General features: G+C 52.7%; 1 protein-coding gene across 1 annotated transcript in view; it reads left to right on the top strand.

Moving 5' to 3' along the window:
* Nucleotides 1–20,857, top strand: part of SLC7A1 (solute carrier family 7 member 1) — a 64,755-nt gene that overhangs the window by 24,459 nt on the left and 19,439 nt on the right. The window contains exon 2 of the mRNA XM_082859299.1: nt 10,338–10,434. The gene's annotated coding sequence lies outside the window, so the exon portion shown is untranslated. The remainder of the gene's footprint in view (nt 1–10,337; nt 10,435–20,857) is intronic.

The raw sequence follows: 20,857 nt of genomic DNA, 5'->3' as shown, positions 1-20,857 counted from the left end.
TGGACCGTAGGCACACACAGAGCGAGAGGGATACCCCTCCCCTGGGCCCTGTGTGAGCTGGAAGCTTAAACTAAGTATCATTTAAACCAACACCTGCTGCAGCCTTCCTCAGTTTTGCTATTCTGTGCCCTGTCACCGTGGAAATTTAAGCTGGGTATTGAAACTGGAGCCTGCGTTCAGTGTAACGGGACAAAAGCGGAGGCAGTGCGTGTAGTTAGGGCTTATTAAACAGGAGCTGATTTCACGTTCGTGAAACTCGCAAAGCAGAAAGACTGTTACGTATATTAAATGGCTTGTGCAGAGAGTGGAGATCATCTTATCAGCTGCAGCCAGAGCTATAATTATTGATTGGGTGGGGTGGGGAATGGCAGAGTTGACTTGAAGCAGAATTAAAATAGGGGGGACAAAGTGCTGCTTTCACAGCTGAACTTGGATAGAAGTTGTAGAGTCTGCCTGGGCACCTTTAACAGAAAAGCCGTTACTGGGCAGTTCCTTGTGGGTTGGGTGCCTCTCGGCTTTTTTTTTTTTTTTTTTTAAAAACAGCTTTACTGAACATAATTTAATACCATAAAATTCATCCATTTGAAGTATAAATTCAGTGGTTTTTATTAGATCCCCAGTTAGGCAACCCATTCCCACAATTTTACAACATTTTCATCACCCACCCACCCACCCAGGCAACCACTCATCTACTTTCTGTCTCTATTCTGGACATTTCATATACCTGAGCTAACACAGTACATGGTCTTTTGTGACATTAGCGTAATGATTTCAAGGTTCATCCACGCTGTAGCATGAATGAGTACTTCCTTCCTTTTTATGGCGGAATAGTATTCCCTTGTATGGGTAGGCTACATTTTGTTGATCCGTTCATCAGTTGGTGGGCATTTGGGTTGTTTAACCACTTTGGGGCTATTATGAATAATGCTGCTGTGAACATCTGTATGCAAGTGTTGGTATACAAGTTTTTTTACATCTACCTTGGTTATATATCTAGGAGTGGTTGGGTCCTAGAGCAATAACTTCAGATTTTTGAGGAATCTTTTTAGTTTTTTTTTTTTTTTTTTTTTTTGCAGTACGCGGGCCTCTCACTGTTGTGGCCTCTCCCGTTGCGGAGCACAGGCTCCGGACGCGCAGGCTCAGCGGCCATGGCTCACGGGCCCAGCCGCTCCGTGGCATGTGGGATCTTCCCGGACCGGGGCACGAACTTGTGTCCCCTGCATCGGCAGGCGGACTCTCAACCACTGCGCCACCAGGGAAGCCCTCTTTTTCGTTTTTGAATGTTACTTTTTTATATATATACATAAATTTATTTTATCTATTTATTTTGGCTGCTTTTGTTCTTTGTTGTGGTGCGCGGGCTTCTCACTGCGGTGGCTTCTCTTGTTACAGAGCACGGGCTGTAGGCGCGTGGGCTTCCGTAGTTGTGGCTCGCGGGGTTGGTTGCCCGCGGCATGTGGGATCTTCCCGGACCAGGGCTCGAACCCGTATCTCCTGCATTGGCAGGCATATTCTTAACTACTGCGCCACCAGGGAAGCCCTGTTACTTATTTTTTATTGTACATTTTGAAGTATACATTTCGGTGGCTTAGGTCCATTCACCTTGTTGTGTAATCATCATATTCCTCCTCGTAGACTTTGATGACACAGTAGACACCATTGCTCGGGCCCCAGAAAGGGAAAGTGGCCTAGACTTGGACTTGGCAAAGCTGTGGGTTAGTAATGAGCCCACTCACTGCCCTCTGAGGGTGAGGGGTCCTTGGCCCCAGACCATAGGGTCTGTCTCTGCATTGATGCTATGGCTTTAAAAATAGAAAGTGTTGGTTAAGAGGGGCAGGAGGGGGTAACTTGATGAGGCTACCCAGGAACCGGGAGCAGGGAAACAGAGGGGGGCTGCTGTCTGCCTCCTGGGGGGCGCCCACTGGGCGTGGCAGAGGGACGTCATCCTCTCCCGGCACACAGGCTTATTTGCCTGGTGATCGACAGATCTGCCTGGGCCCTGGCAGGTGGCCTGAGGGGATCCTGAGCACAACGGGCCGTGGATTATGTTTTCTGAGTCTCAGGAGAATGCATCGGTGTGAGGCCAGAATGTGTGTTTCCAGGGAAACCATCGTCGAGCCGGAAGAGATCTTGCAGAAGCTCAGCCTGGACCGTGGGCAGCAGCACCCTGACCTCGGCTCCCTCTGCCGGCCTCCTGGCAGGCTGGGCCCCGCTCTCCTGGGACCGCTGTGCTCCTCCCTGCCCACCCCCACCCCCCGTCCTGTCCGATGGGCGCCCACCTTCCTGCCTTAGCCCGGCCACGCCTCCACCTTGACCACTGCCCCCCTGATGACTCCATCCTGAAATTCCCCTCGGCTTCCTCTCTCTGCTGCTGTTTTGGAGAAAACCCTGCAGTTTTTGTGTTGTATTCATATATTTCCAGAGTAGCTCTTTCACCTTCCCAGCAATAGTAACGTCACTTCCTCACTGGCAAAGACTCTCCTTTTTTAAACTCTTTGGGTTAAGTCACTGGCAGGCAGAAGCCTCAAATGTCCACATCCAGGGCAGGCGGCATCGTGGACCCCAACCGCTAGTTCGTGAGACAGTTCTTTTAAAATACTGATGCACCATGTAATTAAGGGCTGACAGTCACGGGTCAAACAATTCTTCGCTTAAGTGGGAGGATTTCTGTAGATAGCAGCTCCCCTTGGCTGCATGCTATCTGTTGGTGTCGCCCATTAGCTCTTTGGCAGAGAGATTCCAAAATGCCAGCCAGGGGACTTCCTGGCGGTCCAGTGGTTAAGACTCCATGCTCCCAACGCAGGGAGCGCCGGTTCAATCCCTGGTCGGGGAGCTAAGATTCCGCATGCGACACGGTGAGGCCAAAAAAAACCCCCAAACAAACAAAATGCCAGTCAGGAGCCAGTGCAGTTGGGAAACAGTATGAAATGACGAGAAAGTATTTCTGAAGTTACGTCACTTCCTCAGAGAAAGCCTTCAACAATGAATTAAGAAGTGCTTGATGTATTTATAGGCATAATCTCAACTTCCAATGATTTTTAAGCAGTTCTGTGAGTTTGACAGTCGTTTCCTCATTGCAGAAGTGGGGAAATTGGGGTTCAGAGTAATCTGCAAAAGCGCATTCAGGTAGTCAGGGGTTGAAAGCCAGGTCATCTTCAGGAAACGATTTCTCCTCATTCCACTGCCTCTGACTGTGCTTGCGAAGTGGGAGGGTCATCTTTGTGTCTAATTAAAGTTTTACTGAAATCACATGGCCCGTTGTCCGCGGGGACCTACTAGAAGCCTCATGCAGAGTTTCAGTAGCGTGAAAGGTAATTCAGGGGCCTCAGAGTGGTGTTAGACGCGCTGAGGTTTGAGCCGGGGCTCTGCTTCCTACCTGCTTTAGGAAGCTGCTTTTCCGTAGAGCAGTGGGTTGTGCTAGCTGTGTAAACGTCAGAGCTCGGTCTGGGCGGGACCGAGTAGGCGCCTAGAGTAAACGCCAGCTGCCAGGATCGCTGCTGCCGTCCTTGCGGAGACACCTGACGGCAGATGCCTGCCGGTTACTGCTGGACCGGAGGTGGAGCTGGGTGGCCGTGTCGGAGGGAAATGACTGAATGGAAAGTCAGCGAGCCCTCCGTGGCTCCCCCTCCTCTCTCTCCCCACCGCTTTCCTGCCCTGCTCAGCTTTCCCTTTTACAGTCTGCGGCGATTTCTGAGTTAGGTGGCCAGGTGGTCCCGCCCAACGCTTAGAAGGTAAGATTTCGCCTCTCAAATCGTCAGGTGTTAAAAATAGAGGTTGGCTGCTCACTGGCAGGCGCAGCGTTTCTGGGACGGAAGCCGCGGTCCTCGCGTGCGGACCGCGCCCCCTCTTTGTGCTCCTCCAGAACCGCACAGCCTGGGCGTCCTCCCCACTCAGACACTGACGCGGTATAACAAGGGCGGCGGTGGAGCCTGACAGCCGCTCGAGGTACTTAACCTGTTCTGAGCCCCGCACCGCACCTGTGAAGCGTTGACGGGACCGCGTGGCGGGTGCCCGGTTCCTTTCTCTCTTAGGGGGCCCCCGCCAGCGGTCCCGTCCCCACGGACTTTTGAGCATGTCCACGTGACGCAGGGTGAACGAGCTCGCGCAGAACTTCAGGGTCCGGTTCACTCTAAAAACCTGGATTAAGAAGCGCAGCTCGTCTTAGTCCTCGGCACGTTTTTTTCATCTTGTACTTTTTCCTTTGTCTGCTTGCCTCTTAGTAATTCTCAGCCCTGGTTTGGGGACATCGAGGGTTTTCCAGCGACGTGGTGACAACGTTTTGCTTTCTTGTGAATACATGTTTAATCGCAGGCATTATTTGTAGGTTTTTTAAGAGTAAAACATTTTAAAAACCACTTCGCTTATTAAAAAACTGCATCTGTGGAGCACTTCACTCACAGCTCTACACAGCGCGGCAGGTTCCCCCCACCTCGGCGCTCTGCACCCTTCTGTTGGTGGGGACTGTGCTGGAGCTGGAGGATGTCCAGCAGCGTCCCTCGCCTCTGCCCGCTACATGCCAGCACCACCCTCCGTCAGCTGCGATGACAAAGCTGTCTTCAGACATGGCCAAGTGGTCCTTAGGGGGCAAAATCACCCCCAGTTGAGAGCCACTGCCCTCCAGCCCCCGACTCGGTGCCCCCAGCCCCCTAGGCACTCTGGATGCCCCCTCCCTCCTTGAGCCTCCCCGGGAGATTTATGCCCGTGGGCAGCACGGCCTCGCCTGGCCTGCCGCAGCACACAGCCGAGAAGGATTCAGTGTCCTTGTCGCGGAGTATCTTGCGCCTCAAAGGAAGGGTGATCTATCAAATTGTGGTCTTTTCCTTGGTGCAAAACTGGCGGGAGGGATGTTAATTATTGAAGGGTTGGGAGTGGGATTAATATCTTGCTGTTACTTCTTTGACCACATTTCCTTTAGAGTTTGTAACATTTTCCCCCCTAATAAGCATTGTGGAACCACAGGTGGCTACATATATTGTGAGGTCTTTCAAACAGCTTTTATGTTTAAATGTTATTGCTGCCTTAGTGGGTGGACAGAAACTGGTGTTGGTCCCCAGTAAAGGTGGAAACAGGGTGGACAATGGAAATTGCGGGAAGAGGTGATATAGTCACATTCTCAGTGGACGCTGGAATCCATTCTGGGGAACGGATTTAGTAATAGCTGTAAGACCCCCCGTCATCACGAGCCCCCTGTCCTCAGGTGGAAGCCAGCCCTTTCTCACTGACCACCTGTGAACAAGAGCATGGCCTGCTGTCATAGAGCCCTGGGCGGCAGGAGGCGTGGGCCACGGGGAAGGCTGGGGACGCGACGTGTAAAAGTGCTGTGGTTTCTGGCACCGGCCAGGTCGGCCCCTCGCGAGTGTATTATTTCAGTCTACGACAGTCGGCTCCTTTCTGGATAAATGCCAAACGCAGAGCTTCAAGACTGGAAGGCTCAGGACAGAGGGGATCGCTCCCAGGTTCTGGTGGTCTGGAAGGCCATGTCGGAGTCACCAGCTCGCGGCGCATGGCAGGAGCAGCTGCCGTGATGTCAGTTCTTGAAGCAGCCCCGTGGCGCCCGTCCTGCAGGGTCATAACGGAAAGGGGAACAAAGTGCGAGCGTCTCTGAGGATGGTTTTGGATCCTTGGGTGATGCCTGGAGGCCTCTCTCCCCCACTCAGGTTTTGAGTCCATCATCCTCTCTTTCCTTGAACAGGAAGGATATTAACTTCTTCGCGGTACTCGTCAGCCTCTGAGTCCGTGCTCCCTTTTAACAAACAAAAATCTCGTGCTGAAATTTCAGAACTATTCATACCAAAGAAAAAATTTAATTAAAATATTTGTGTTTTCAAACTACAGATGCCCTCCTTCCAGGTTTCCAACCCCCCATGCATCCCCTTGGGAGGTCCTTGTCTGTTCCAGGGGCTCGAGGCCAGCCAGGGAGCTCTGTTCTTGCCACAGTGCTTGGTTGCAGTCAGAAGACTTAACAGAATTCCCCTAACTGCGTTGAACTCTTCTTGTAGCTTCATTCCTTACAATGACCTTCATATCTGACCTTCTCATGGGCTGGAGCACTTGCTCGTATAATGGGGGGGCTCATCTTATTTCTAATAATTTCATGGAATTGCTTTAGGAGCTCAGAAGCGTGCTACCTCCTGTTGATATTTCATGCATCCTTATTTTTCAAAGACGTGTTCCTAGTCGCAGAATGTAAATTCTGCCGAGGCAGGATTTTGGTCTAGTTAGTTCACCGCTGCATCTCTGGTTTCTAGAAGTGTATCTGGCACTCAGAGACATTTGTGGCATGAAGAACAATACACAAACTCATTCAAAGGCAAAGCAGCTATTTAAGCCGCCCCAGAGTTGGGCATTGTGTTTAATAAAGCCAAAAACCTGTTTAGTAGTTGCTATCAATGTACTTGATGGGAAGACCTTGATTCCTTTGGGTTTATAAATTATTCAGTGGAAGTACGTTGGCTGATGTTTTCAGGTTATTTTATGTATGTATTTCCCATCAGTGTGTGGGTGTCGCCTGTTACACAGAGCCACGGGGTGTCATGGTCACACCTGTGCAGTGTCTGTGCCCTTGGAAGCCCGGCAAGGGTGGTGTTGGAATGCTGCTTGCTGTACTTGTGAAAGGAGGGAAATCACATTCTTTAGGTATGAGGTGGTTGTAGCATTCTCACTACCCTGTTTATAACAAGTGAAATTTCAAATCCGAAGTAGAACAAATCGGTTGAAACATTCTTGCATTAAAGAAAGGCAGTGCTAATGAGTTTTATGACTATGCATTCCAATCCCATTAATCCTGGTGGGTTCAGCCTGGTGTAACGTACGGCAGGCCTTTCTTTAGCACTGAAGTTTGGCATTAACTGCTTTGATACCATGACAGGGAAATGTGGGCAGAGTGAGGCCCCCTCTCAGGCTGCCTCGTCCTGCCTGAGGAAGCAGGAGGGCAGCTCTGCTGACGGGGCCTGTGTCAGCCTGGCTGGGTCCACGCCGTACGGCATCCCTAAAGCAGCGGTCCTCAAGCTGTTTGATCTCAGGACCCTTTTCACTCTCAAAGATTATTGAGGGGCTTCCCTGGTGGCGCAGTGGTTGAGAGTCCGCCTGCCAGTGCAGGGGACAAGAGTTCGAGCCCTGGTCCGGCAAGATCCCACATGCCGCGGGACAACGAAGCCTGCGCTCTAGAGCCCGCGAGCCACAACTACTGAGCCCACGTGCGACAACTACTGAAGCCCGGGCGCCTAGAGCCCGTGCTCCGCAGCAAGAGAAGCCACCGCAATGAGAAGCCCGCGCACAACGAAGAGTAGCCCCGGCTCGCCGCAACTAGAGAAAGCCCGCACGCAGCAACGGAGACCCAACGCAGCCAAAAATAAAATAAATAAATAAGTGTAAATAAGTAAGTAAGTAAATAAATAAATAAAATTTTTTAAAAAATCGTTGAGAACTTTCGCTTATGTGGGTTGTATCATGTTACAAATTAAAATTCAGAACAACTTAAAATATTTATGTATTAGTCCTGCAAAAAGTACCAATAACAATAAACGATTTTACGTTAACAAGTAACATTTGTTATGGAAAACATTTTTATGGAAAACTAGTTTCCAAAAGAAAAAAAGTTTAATAAGAGTGGTGTTGTTTTCCATATTTACAAATCTCTTTAATGTGTGGCTTGACAGAAGGCCATTTGGTTCTTATGTCTGATTATACCTCATTCAGTTTTGATGTGTTGTTTTAGTTGAAATACATAAAGAAAATGTGGCCGCAGATCTGTACTTGGAAGCGGAAGCGTACTTTAGTAGCCTTTTCAGGTGATTGTGGAGATTTTTTGGTACCGCACAGAAACTCGACAGGTGGTAGCTGGTACCCCGTGGAGTCTGAAACCATGTCCGTGAGCTTTTTGTACTCTGAAATGGGTCTGTTTTGTACTTGATCAATCTTTTACCCATCTGTGATTCTGTTTCGGTGGATGTGACTGTTTCACTGAATGATCCAGATGTAAGCGTTGACAGATTTCATCGTATGTGTTTACTGGAAACACATTTGTTAACATCACCACCGAAGTCTTCAGAAAACTCTTAAGTTTGGGGAAGCTGTCGACTGAGATCTTGGTGACAGGTACCGGTTTTCCACAGTTCTAGGATTCTTGCTTGAAAGCTCAAATTCTGTCCTTGGCAACAAGCATTGCCAGTTGTTTTCCTTCCGGATGCTGTTCCGTTCATTCCGGGGCTTTCTTCCTAAAATACAGATCCTGTCATGGTCCTCGGCAGCTGGACTCGATGGCTTGGCCCCAGCGCCTGCACTTGGACAGCTTCCAGCCTTGTTTCAAGCCTCTACATGCAAAAAAAAGGCTTTAGAACAATGCAAATTTACTGGGTTGGCCAGAAAGTTCGTTCGGGACGTCCCGTAACACCTTACTTTTTGGCCAACCTAATATTAGTCTTCAGTTCTGCAGGTCAGAAGTCCAGAATAGGTCTCACTGGGCTCACGTCCAGGTGTTGGGAGGGTGTGTGCCTTTCTTAGGGCTCTCGAGAGAATCCAGTTCCTTGCCTTTGTGGGCTTCTGGAGGCTGCCCACCCCCTCCCCCATCCTTCAGGGACCCTGGGGATTACATATCAGACCCACCCCAGGAACGTCTCGTCCAAGGTCAGCTGATGAGCACCTTCGTTCCTTCTGCAACCTCCCTGTCATGTAACCTGACGTAGTCACAAGTTCCCAGAGGTAGGATTTGGACATTTTGGGGTTGGGCGGCATTGTTCTGGCTGTCATATTCTAGCCTCTCCGTTTTTGTGTTCCGTTCCCGCTCTCTGCCTGTAAGTTGGGTAACCTCGTCCTCTGCAAAGCCCCAGATTGCAGAGACCTGTCCTGAGGTCTTCAGGTGGAGCGACCACTTTCTCTTCTGCCAAGACAGAGACTCGCGTGTGAGACAGCTCCGCCTTTGTGCCCAGCTTCCAGGAAGGATCTGTGTGTCCGTCTCCCCCTGGGCTGTGAACCTGGGCCTTAACTCATCTTCGTTTCTCTCACTGCCCTTGTGGTACTTGGCCCATGACAGACAAATGCCAGTATGTTGTTGGTTTTGGACATTGGATCGTGGGCTATGTTTTAGAGGCTACTGAATGAATATTCGGTTTCTAACAAGTGACGTTACAGTTATGTGGGTGAGTTTCATCCTTGGGAGTTACCAAAGTACTTACAGGTCAAGTGTCATGTTAGCTATTACAGCTCAGTATCAAATGGTTCGTGAGAAAAGTGTATATTTACATAACGATAGAGCAGATGTGGCAAAACGTTAAATATTGGCAAATGTAGATGAAAAGTGTGTAAATGTGTGCGTTAACTTTCATGTAGGTTTGGACATTTTCAAAGTGGGAAGTGGCAAAGACTGAAACATTAGCACAGAATGAATATACAGAAGGTGTTGGTGGGGTGGAACGGTTGGCTGCAGCCGCTGGAAACCTGCTTTGCTGCGTTGAAGTGATGCAGCTTGAGCCGTTGATGAGCATCTTCACGTGAGCTTTTGGCTCAGCAATAACCCGCACCTGGGTTCACATCGGTGCAGAGTCATGTGCAGGAAGCTTGGCTAAACCACGCCAGCCCCTGGGTGGGTGAGCGCGTGAGCCTGTGTAGAGTAGGAACCCCGCAGTTGGGAAAACAGAGGACTTTATATGCCACTCGTCCAGGAGGTTCTTCCTGGAGGCCCCTGTGAGGAGTGACCGTCACCACATTCATTCCTTCTGGGACTGCAGGCCGCTCCCCCGGCACGTGGTGACAGAGCACGCCCCGCGTCAGAGCAGCGTGTGGCCCACCTGAAGTCACGGGCAGGTGGCTGCCCAGGGCCCGCGAGGGTGGTGCACTAGTGCCGTGTGCTCTGCGCTGGTGCCCTGACACTGAAAGCGCCGGCAGGGACAGGAGAGCGGCCGGTCACACTGACCGGAGCCCCGCATTCCCTGGAGGACACAGCTGAGGCTTTCTGCCCCTGCTGACCTCGGTTCTCAGTGCCAGCGTCAGGAGAGCACTCGCTCCCCGGGCTGGCCCCTCGCAGAGCGCGCACAGCTCCACCTCTGTGTCCTGGATGTGTGGGCGTAGCCTGTCTGGAGGATGCTTTGCTGTCGTCCTTAGATATGACCCCACGTTTGCAGCGGTGGCGGGGTAGAACCTCTGGTTTGGAGGCTGTCTGGTCTGGTTTCCCAGCTTCTCCCCAGCGGTGCTCCCCACGTGCTGCCCTGTCCCCGTGGTGGGACCTCGTCTGCCTTCCGGATGCTGAGCTAAACAGAATCTTTCCTCCCTGCGATGGCCGCAGGCTTGGAGGTTCTGGGGTCAAAACAGATGGAGTCTAACGTCTCTTCCTTGCCTCCCAGGAGCCTGCAGCCCCGTCTCGTCCCTCCTGAGACGTCTTCGCTCCAGGACCCAGGGATCCTCGGGTGATAAGGTGACAGTCCTCACGCCATAGTCCAGGTACGGTCTGCCTGTCAGCACCCCGGCAGGGGAGTCTGCTCTTTTTTGCTGGAATGTTACTCATTTAGGGCTTTCGCTGGCCACTGGCTTTTTAAGTTAACTGATAACTAAGCCCTAAGTTGTCTTTTTTTTTTTTAATTAATTAATTTATTCAGTTTTGACTGTGTTGGGTCTTCGTTTCTTTGTGAGGGCTTTCTCTAGTTGTGGCGGGCGGGGGCCACTCTTCATTGCGGTGCACGGGCCTCTCACTATCTCGGCCTCTCTTGTTGTGGAGCACAGGCTCCAGACGCGCAGGCTCAGTAGTTGTGGCTCACGGGCCCAGTTGCTCCGCGGCATGTGGGATCTTCCCGGACCAGGGCTCGAACCCATGTCCCCTGCATTGGCAGGCAGACTCTCAACCACTGCGCCACCAGGGAAGCCCCCCTAAGTTGTCTTTTTAATGTCTCACTGCCGCGCCCATCCAGCTCTTCCGTCCCATTGCCTCACCAGGAAAGGTTTGTCTTTTCACTCTAATGGGTTCTTGACTTCTTACCTGCACTTCTGCTGCGTACAGACCTCTTAACATCCTGCGACAGCAAGGCCTTCGGTGCAGGGCTCCGTGGGGAGAGGGTGTCCCCTCACTCCGGGCACCGCCTGGTCTGCAGCCCTTGGAGGGACTGTGCCCCGTGGGCGGCCACAGAGCCTCGGCCGTGATGCATCCGCTCCATGTCTGCCTTTGACTCTGGGAGACTTTGCGGTTTCTCAAGGTCAAGGGCCAGTTCCACTTTCCATTCTGCTCCCAAGCTTCTTGTCTTGCTCCTGTGCCTCTCACTCCTCTGCTTGTCACTCTTGTCCTTAAGAATTCTCCCGTAGCTCGTTCTTGGGTTTAGGGGCTATAACGACCTGCTGTAGGTCGGTGTATTTCGGGCCGGTCCTTGCAGCCCTGGAGTCCTGGGCAGGGGTGGGGCACAGGAGCAGGCATGGAGGGCGGGGAAGGTCAAGGCCAGCCAGGGGGGCTGCTCACCCCTTGTCCCTTTACATAAGAGCGGGTCCCCCTTCCCCTGATGCTTGTATTTGGGTTTAGCGTAGGGTGTAGTTTGGGGAAAGGATTCTACTAGAAAAATGCTGGAAAGCTGTTGCTCTGCCTAGGTTTTGATTAAGAAAACAGGTTCGCTGAGTGTGGAGACAGTCATTTTCGTCATTGTTTCATTTATCACAAGGGGTTTTCAGCTCTGCACCTGGCTCCCCCGCCGCCCTGCAGTCTTCCAGTCGTTTGGGGCCGTTCATGTTGTTCCTTCCGAGTGTGGAGCCGTGCTAAGAACGCACACATGATCAGGATCTGCAGCCCTCTGAGTCCTTCGTCAGGCGGCTTGGCAGACGTGCCGCCGGGACCTTTGCCTCATGGAGGTGCCTCGCAGGGACGGGCGGGGCTCCCCAGCTCCTCCTTCCCGAGAGGTCCACGCTCTGAGTGAGCACCTTGTTTACAAGCCGTTGCAGCTTGTAAATGTCAGAAGCAAAGGTTCCCGGGCGCGCTTCCCCGAGGAGTCAGGTCAGATCCGTGCGGCAGGGAAGGGGGAGCGCGGCCCATCGTGAGCCTTGAGTAGCCTGGTCTCTCCTCCTCCTTTTCAGCACCTGTTTAGTAGAAGTGCTTAAGTGAGAGTCGTTCACGCTGCATCTCCTCCTCTCTGCTGCTCAGCCTCTCCTAGAGCCCCTTCCTCTGTCACCTGGTACCCAGGCTGCGGGGAGTGTTCACATTTGAGTGAAGAGCCTCAGGTTGCTGGCTTCTCGGGTCGGCAGGGCCGTGATGAGGTGTCTGGGGAAGCCCTGGATGGTTCCTAGTGCTCGGGCAGATCCTGAACCGTGTCTGAATCAGGGGACTTCACAGCCCACCGGCCACACCGTGACGGCGCCCTTCCTGAGTGAAGAGGCCAGGTGCCAGGTGGTGGCGGAGGTGGCGTGTCCCCGGAGGGCTCGGGTCTCTGCTGCCTATTTGCGCTCTTTAGTTTGTGGTATTGTCTTCTCCTGCCGGGAGAGCAGGGAACTTTGTTCTTTCCCTACAGCACAGGGAAGGGAGAGGCATATAGTAGGTGTCCGTCAGATAAATACTTGTTGGATGGATCGATGGCTAATTTGGTCTTTTTTCCAGGCTGCGAGCACCCTGAGAGCAGGGACAGCATAGTGCTTATCTTTGTAGCTCCTGCAAGTCCTAAAAGAGGGGCACAGGGTAGAAACACCATTTTTTAAAAGTGAAATAATAGCTATTTAATGTACACCATTCTTCCAGAAAGAGGAAATTCCTTTCAAATCATTCTGCCTTAACCAAGAAAAAATAGTTTCAGGTGAATTAAAGGTTAACTCCATCATTGAAGCAGAGAAAGTTAAAGAAACGTTGGGCTCTGGTTTTTGGGTCCTTGAAGGTTTAAAGAGAAAGTGAATGCAGACTCACTTGTTACCTCATGGCTGTCTGGACCATGGATTAGTCAGCTGTCACTGCACACACACCGCAGACTTGGGGGCCTAAGACATCTGTCTTCTCATGGTTCATCTGGTCGGGAGTCAGAGCGTGGCTTAGCTAGCGAGGTGCCTGGAGCACCGCGAAGCTGTAGTCGGGCTGTGGACCAGGACCTGGTTCTCAGCTGAAGGCTCAGCTGGGGATGGGATCTGTGTCCGGGCTTCCTTGGGTTGTTGGCCAAATCCACGTCCTCATGGTTTTGGGACTTAGGGCCCCAGTCTCTCGCTGGCTGACTTGGAGGCCACATTGACTGCCGCTTGGGTTTTCCCAATGTGGCCACTCACTTCCTCAAGCTGGTAAGACAGAGCCTTAAATAGTGTCACATAATTGTGGGGTGACATCCCTCCCCTTTGCCAGGTTCTGCTGGGAGAGGCAAGCCCCAGCTCCCACCCCACTCCCACTCCCACCAGGGGGAGTGGGTCACGGGCCACCTTAGACACCGTCCACTGCAGATCACCTTTCCTTGCCCTGAGAGGAGGGATTAAATGTGCTCCCATCTGATACTCATTTTGGTGAAAAATTGAGTTGCTCCTTTCTTTTTTCCACAGTGACCCATGACTTTACATCTATTAAAGGATCACAACTTCTGCAGGATCCATTTATCCTCCCAACCCACGTTGGTGTCCTTGTGCCCTCACTGGCCCCGCTGGGCAGTGGGCAGCTCCAGAGAGCTCGGATGCACTTCAGGAACGTTTCGGGTTAAGCTGCCTTTTGTGAGCTGCTTTAGAACCCAGTGGTGGCTTTGTCCCATTTTTGTATAGGAAAATGTGACCCTGAGTCTCAGGTGACTGATGCGGCTGTGAACTTCTAGGAGGAAGGCAGGCGCCCTCTTCGTGGGGCTTTCTGTGCAGTGGGGCAGGTAGAGAGCATTACTTGGGGCATAAGTTGCAACTTCTATTTTCAGCCTTTAAGAATTCCTTAAAGACGATAGGAGAAGTCTGTGCTGTGTTTCCTCGTTCTCTGATGATGTGGGTTCTAAGGGTCACTAAGTGGGACCAGAGAAGGGAGAATTTCAGGTCACTGCAGTCCGGATATTGAACGTTGGCTTATGGCGAGGCCCTGGGGTCACGTTCGGGTGACATTCTGGGGGGACAGCCTGTCCTTAAGGTTATTGCACTGGAGCGTCCATTACAGCAGAGCTGGGGGCTCTGCCTGTGACGTATGGTGTACACACGGTCCATCCGACGTGCAGGAAAACAGCCGCTTCACACTCAGCACCACTGGCCAGCTCTGGTCTCGTGTCCAGCGCTCTGGGCTGCTCTCTCCGTCTTGGGCTCAGCCTTACCCTCTGGTCCACTCTCTCCTGGCCCTTGAGCACTCGGTCCTGCATTCCCGTATTCACAGGCCCTCGTGCAACTGGCCCTTTGCTTCCGATGCCTCACAGTGACTTGGGCTAAACGGCATCACGTTCTCTGTAACGGAGGCGTTCTGTTACCACCCACTGGACGTGTCCTCTAAGTGTGTGACGTGAGAGAAAACCTTGTGGCAGGAAAACAGGTGAGGTGGCGAGCCACGAGGGAGGCCGTGGTGTTTCTTTCAAATCGTAAATGCTTTTCTCTTGGGGGTGAGTGTCTGAAGTTTTGGCCACCAGTGAAAGTAGGTTGCCAGTACGCCAGCAAGACCCATCATAAAACATGCATTTCCTACTAGGGTTATTCCTGCAGGGCGCACCCCACCCCGCACAGATAATCCCCATGGTAACCAGGGCGTGGGTGCTGGGAATAGTTCAGGGCTCCGCGGGGAGAAAGCAGGGACAGGGAACAAACGCTGGTACATATGAAAGAATACAGCATTTGCTTGTGCAAAGGGACTTCGTTAGTTGGATTAAAATACCTGCTCAAAGGCGAACACATCGATTTGCTACCCAGGTACAGAAGGCGTTACCCTCTAGTCTGTCCTGCATGAGACCTGATTAATCCTCCCGGTGTATGTTGTTGATGCCCTTCCTCTGCACGAAACTTGTACATCTCGAGTGTGAATCCCTCAGCTGCCCACCCTGGCCGGTCCAGCTCCCCACACCCCGGCCCAGCCTCACCTGTGCAGTCTGGCCAGGGTCACCTGCGGCGCAGTGGGCCTGAGCTTCGTCTCCCAGGCAGGTCAGGGTGTGACCTGCTGAAAGGTGGGAGGTGAACCTTAGAATTCACTTATGTCCCGCACAGCGCATAGCGCAGAAACACGGATCTACAAGTTTCTCTCTCCCAGCTTTTGAATAACCTATGAACCACTTCGTTTTTCCTAAACCTGTGCTGGTTTCTGGTGAGGACGAAATGACCTCGTGTGTGTGTCTGGCGAAGAGCTGGTGTGTGTAGATCAGTGCTGGTTTCCAGTGGACCCCAGCTCCCCAAGAGTCTCTTCTCCAGCTCAGTTTTGGGAAACTGTCCCTGATTTTTCACACCTTCTTTACTTTTGAACCAGTGCATTTTCTGGAAATTCCGAGTTTTTTCAGAGTTGCTTGTGATGGTGAGAAGACTGGGGGAAGGGAGGAAATTACAGGCGTTTGGGGATTAAGGTAGGTGCAGGCTTACGGGTAAATCGATGCGCTGCCTGGGTGTGTTCGGGTTTGTTGAGTGAGTAACTGAGTACATGGAAGAATAACGGTCTGACTGTGCAGCGGAATTAGATCAGCCTGGCAGGAACCCCCTGCCTGCTCTGGTTCCAGATGCCAGGTGTCCTGGTGCATTTTGAAAGAGGACGTTTCTAGAAGGAGCCACCGAAGACTAATTGACCTTTCAGGATGCCTCAGAGGCCTAGAGAATTGAAGAGGCAATGTTCTGAGAGTTAGTCTGAGTCCTGTCTTAGGGGAAATGTATTTAAGACATTTCTTTTCCGTTTGAGATTGGAGAGCCAGTTCGGTAACGGTCGTCAAGGCCCAGGTGAAGTGCTCACAGTTCACACGCGCACGACCTGATGAAGCTCAGGACCGGGCCCCTGTGGACCCTGCGCTGGAGGGCCGAGGTGACGAGTCTCCCCCTGGACCCTCCCCCCAGAGTTTGTACGTCGCTCGGTTTCACATCGCTGGGAACCAGGGAGAGAACTTTGTTTTCTTTACATCCTGGAGAATAAGTCTGGCTAAGGCATGTGTCAGAGGAGCTCGGAGCTCCTGACGGAACACGCATTTCTGTTGTAACGTGTTTCTGCACACAAAACCGGGCATGTGTCCGGATAAAGCGTGGCCTCCCTAGTGATGGAAATGCCGTCCAGAGACATAAAGACTCTCTAATCACATCCTGCTGGCTTTAGGAGGAAACGTTTCCAGATTGTGTCTGGTTTTCATGAAGAAGGACTTACTGGATCTTCCGCCGGCTGCTCTGCTCTTGTCATTCTTGGATTTGGGTAAACAGTGTTGGAAAGGTTGTGTGGTTAAGTAGGCAGCATTCACAGCGTCTGGCGAGGTGTCAGTTCATGACTGCCTTGTGGCGGGAACGCAGAGCTGCCGGGAGTGTGTGCCCCCTGCTTCTGTGAGGCAGAGGCGACGGGCAGGTGCTGGGACTGAAAAGGGAAGGAGCAGTGCTGGCTCGGCACTGGAGGGATTTTCCTCTCAGTGCGCTTATCGTTACCTCATTTAGTCCTCGTGAGCTCCTGCACGGGCAGGACCGCAGGGCCACCCCATCTTTCAGATGTGGAAACTGAGGCCCCAGCCACGCGGACTAGTTTAACATAAGGAACCTGAGCCTCACGAAAGCCCTGGGCAGAGGGGACAGGGACTCCAGCTGTCCCCACAGTGGAGCGGGGTGGGCTGGGGGTGGGACACCCCCCATGATGGGAGGGACCGTCCGGAACTATTTCAAGGCTTCATAGACCAGACTATGTCGCTTGGGTTAGATTTTAACCCAACTAGCATCTTCTTGCCTGTGTATTCACTTAGAGAAACAGAACCGAGCTCCTTGGTGAATCAAACCTTTAAATATCCAGCTAATAAGATCTCCTTTGATGGACAGACCCTCGTTAGTCGTTGATGGTCACGCCGAGTGTATGACCTAAGATGAAGGACAGAAAGACAGCCCGTGTCCTGTTAGTTTCCTGAATTTAAGTCAGCGATAGGACTGCGTGTGTGCTGTGGGCACTCTACGTGTTACCGGTCCCGTAAGCACTGCTGGGTGCCTCCTGCGTGCCGGGGGGACGGAGGGTGACTAGATGGGGCCCTGCAGGTGGGACGTGTGGATGCCCAGCCCCACGATGGGGGACCGCTCCCCCTGGCCATTAGCTATGCCATCTGTCCCCCCTTCTTTCTTTCTTTTTTTTTTTTTTTTTCCGGTACGCGGGCCTCTCACTGTTGTGGCCTCTCCCGTCGTGGAGCGCAGGCTCCGGACGCGCAGGCTCAGTGGCCATGGCTCACGGGCCCAGCCACTCTGCGGCACGTGGGATCTTCCCGGACCGGGGCACGAGCCCGTGTCCCCTGCATCGGCAGGCGGACTCTCAACCACTGTGCCACCAGGGAAGCCCCCCCCTTCTTTCTTACACAGCCTCTCTCCCCCCCCCAGCACATCCCCAGGACCCAGGAGATCCTAATTCAGAGGACAGCTCAAAGCTCTGGAGGCAGTAAGATGTGGGTCTGAGCCCTGACTCCATCTTTGATTGGCTTGCCTGCCCTCCACCAGGTGACCTGGGAGAACTTCACAGAAGTCACTTGATCTGTGCTGGGCCGGCATCGTTAGTTTAAAAACTGTCCCCACGGGACTCTGATGGGCGGCCAGGGTTGGGAATGACTGAGTTCTAGTCTGCCTGGGTCCCCCTATTTCCAGAATGCAAAGTATTGCCTGCTGGATATGGTGATGTGAGAATTAAATAAGGTCATTTATGTAAACGATCTTCCCTTTGGCTGGTGCCCCAACTGTTAGCTGTTGCTGTTGTTTTTCGCTTTACGAAGTAACACATCTCACTGCCATAGATGACATGGCAAGTATAGAGAAGATCCGGAAGGTAGTCTCAGGTAATATCTTGGTATTTACACCCCACCTCCACTTAATCCTCATCGGGATCATACCATGTAGTTTTTAATTTGACGTTTTCCCACGGTACTAGAACTACTGAAGACACGTCACTGTCTGCACCCCGTCTGGTAGCGGATTTGCACCTGGACGATCTCGCTCTAGGCCCCGAGCTGGTGCCGCATCCTCGTCCTCAGCCTGGGATTGTCTGCTTGGGCCTCTGCAAGGCATGCTCGCGGGTGATGGGACCGCTTCGGCCCCCGGGCCACACGGGGTTCCCTGCCCCTCAGTGGCTTGGTGCCTGGCCCACAGGGGGCACTGTGCCCGTGGTCAGCGGTTCCAGTTCCCTGTGGCACCCCTGCATTGGAATCTGCCCCTGGAAGCTGCTCTGCGGGGTGGGTGCGTGCCTGAGCTGGACCCCAGGGCCGCCCTCCTGGGCCTGGTGGCTGGGAGTTAGGACTGAGGTGCAGAACATACCTGCCGTAGTTTACGGCACCTCAGAGGCCTCTGGCGCGTCCTGCGGTTCGTTCTGTTGAATCGGTAGGAAGGGTCAGCCCGGGGGCAGGGGTCCTGGGGGTTGGCTTTCTGGTAAGGCCGAGGATGGTGGGCCTTGTGCCCCCCATGCCGGTGGAGACCACATTACCTGTTGGTTGTGGATTTCAGCCAAGCACAAAGTGTCTTCACTGGAAGCAGAGACAGGCCCAGGCGCCTTGCGGGCTTTAGGCCTCTGTCCTCGCTGGGTGGAGTGGACCTTTTCTTCCCCGTGGAGGTGGTGGTCTTTGAGACGGACCGTTAAGCCTGGTCCCACACCCCTCTTCAGGAGCCCCATCACCCCTCGGCCCGGCCCCGACGCTCTGCTTCCTGGGCTGGGACCGGGTTTATGCTTTTCCCTAAACCTGGCCGTGTCAGCACAGGGCATCTTAACAGCTGTGAGATCTGCGAATTTTGGAGGAATTCAGTTTTATCCTCAGCATGGCCGTGCTGCCTGGGGTCAGACAAGTGTAGATCTTGAGGGACTTTAAGAGAGACTCTGGGTCCTGGAGGCAGACAGGCTCCTGCTGCCCATTGAGGACGTGGGGTGTGAGCCGGCCGGCCCCTGTCACCCACCGCAGACCTTCCCCGCTGTGTTGTCCCCTCCCCCCCATCCCCCCTGTGCTTTTCGTTCCCTTCTGTTGTTTCCTTCCCTCCTTCCACGTGCCCACACGTTGGGTCTCCATCAGCATTGGCTGGTCCCCTCCACGCCACAGTTTTTTTTTTAACTTTAAGCTCTCGCACCTGGTCCTCCTGACATCTGGGGGCTGTGAATCTGGCTTGGAGAAGAACTTCCTTCAACTCAGATTTTGTTCCTTGCCATGAGTCTCCGTCCCCACGATGGCCCACGTCCCGAAACGCTCTTTTTTTGGACCCCCTTGGACCACATCTGGTTGAGAGGGCCCTGTCGTGGGCCCTCTGCTCCCTTCCTTGTGAAACCTGCATGCGCTCTAGAGCCTTGGGGGCTCCTGGGGGGAGTCCCCCACGTGGCCGTAGGAGAGCTGAAGTGAGTTTGCTGACTCGTCGGCCCCCCGGTCTGTGTGTCCCACAGGTGAGCGCCCTAGCGAGGACCTACTTTCTCTAGGCCGGGACACGTGTGGACCACGGGGCATCATTCTCCCACGGGAAGGGCAGATGTCACTCTAGGTGGCTCCCATGTCTGGGACCGTTGTAAAGATCGCTTAAAGGAAAAGCACAAGTATGGGCAATAAAATTTCGATATTAAGACTTTCCCCAAAGGATTTATGAACTTAGTGTCTACCGCAGCCTACGTCTGACCTCTTCCCCTCCCTCCCACGAGCCATTAAGAGGACTTTTTCAGTGATGGGACTGTCATGACGTTTGAGAGTAAAAAAAAAAAAAAAAAAAAATCATCCAGTTCCCACTTGCCCACCTTTGTCAGACGCCTTGAACACAGCATCTTTATCTCTGCAGTCTGGACCATTGGTCACTTGGCTCCTATTGCTATATAGTGGTCACCAGAATAAAACTTGGGGTTAGAAATTCTGTGGGAAAGGGGCAGATTTGCTTTGCTTTTCTGAGAGGATAACACATAAGGTAAGTGCTCTTTAATAATAAATGAATCGGGAGGAAGACAGAGCTGAGGCTCTTGCTGTTACAGGATTTCTGTCAAAAACTGAAAGTGTAGGTGTCGACTGTTGCACAAATTCCTCCCCACGTGAGAGGGTAACGTAATTTCCAGATAATCCTTTCAAAGTATTTGGTGACTGCGTAAATCCCAGCAGCAGGAAGTCCGCATGACCCTGACGTTGCCGGTGTTGACGTGGTTAGATGGGTTTCACACGGAGAAGTTTCATTTGGTCTCACTGCTGGCTGAGTGCCCACCTTAGGAGTCCAGGCGTGAATGAGTCGCGCCGTAATGTGTACAAAATGCCGCCAGGCGATGCCACCCGGAGAATAGTTTTTGCACGACTCCCAAGGAGACAGAAAGGACATTTCTTTAAAATAAACCTGAACAAGGTTAGCGAGCATCTCATTTTCTCCCACCCTGGAAAGTAGAAACAGCGCACTTGCGTTTTCCTCATTCTCAGCGCTAGGGCTCAGCAGCTGCGTTTCTGTCCCAGTGGCTTCCAAAGAAGTTGGGTTTGCCCTTTCCCCAGACAGCAGGGAGCTCCGAGGAAGTAACCAAGGTGGAACTAACGGGCCCTCCTGTGCTCCCGTCCACTGGCACCCAGAGCACTTCCCTCCGGCTCCTGTGAGGGAGGAACAGCCCAGGACCCTTCGTGAGGAACGGGGGCGCTGTGTCCCTGCTTAGAAGTCCACTGCCTCCCTGGAGTCTCGGTTTGTGGGCTCCACCAAGAAGTCCCTTTCACATACGGTTGAAAACCTGTGTCTAAAATCGGTATCTAAATTGACAGAATTTGATGCCCCGCCCCCTTTATTTTGAAGATGGTGCGGGGGCCCCCCAGGGTTAGTGAGTGGGTTCTTGGAGAGGGTGTCCGTTTGTGCCGGT

The sequence above is a fragment of the Leucopleurus acutus genome (assembly GCF_964270905.1).
Source record: "Leucopleurus acutus genome assembly, chromosome: 18".
Lineage (NCBI taxonomy): Eukaryota > Metazoa > Chordata > Mammalia > Artiodactyla > Delphinidae > Leucopleurus > Leucopleurus acutus.
The sequence above is the reverse complement of the archived record's forward strand: the minus strand, read 5'-3'. Positions and strand labels throughout refer to the sequence as shown.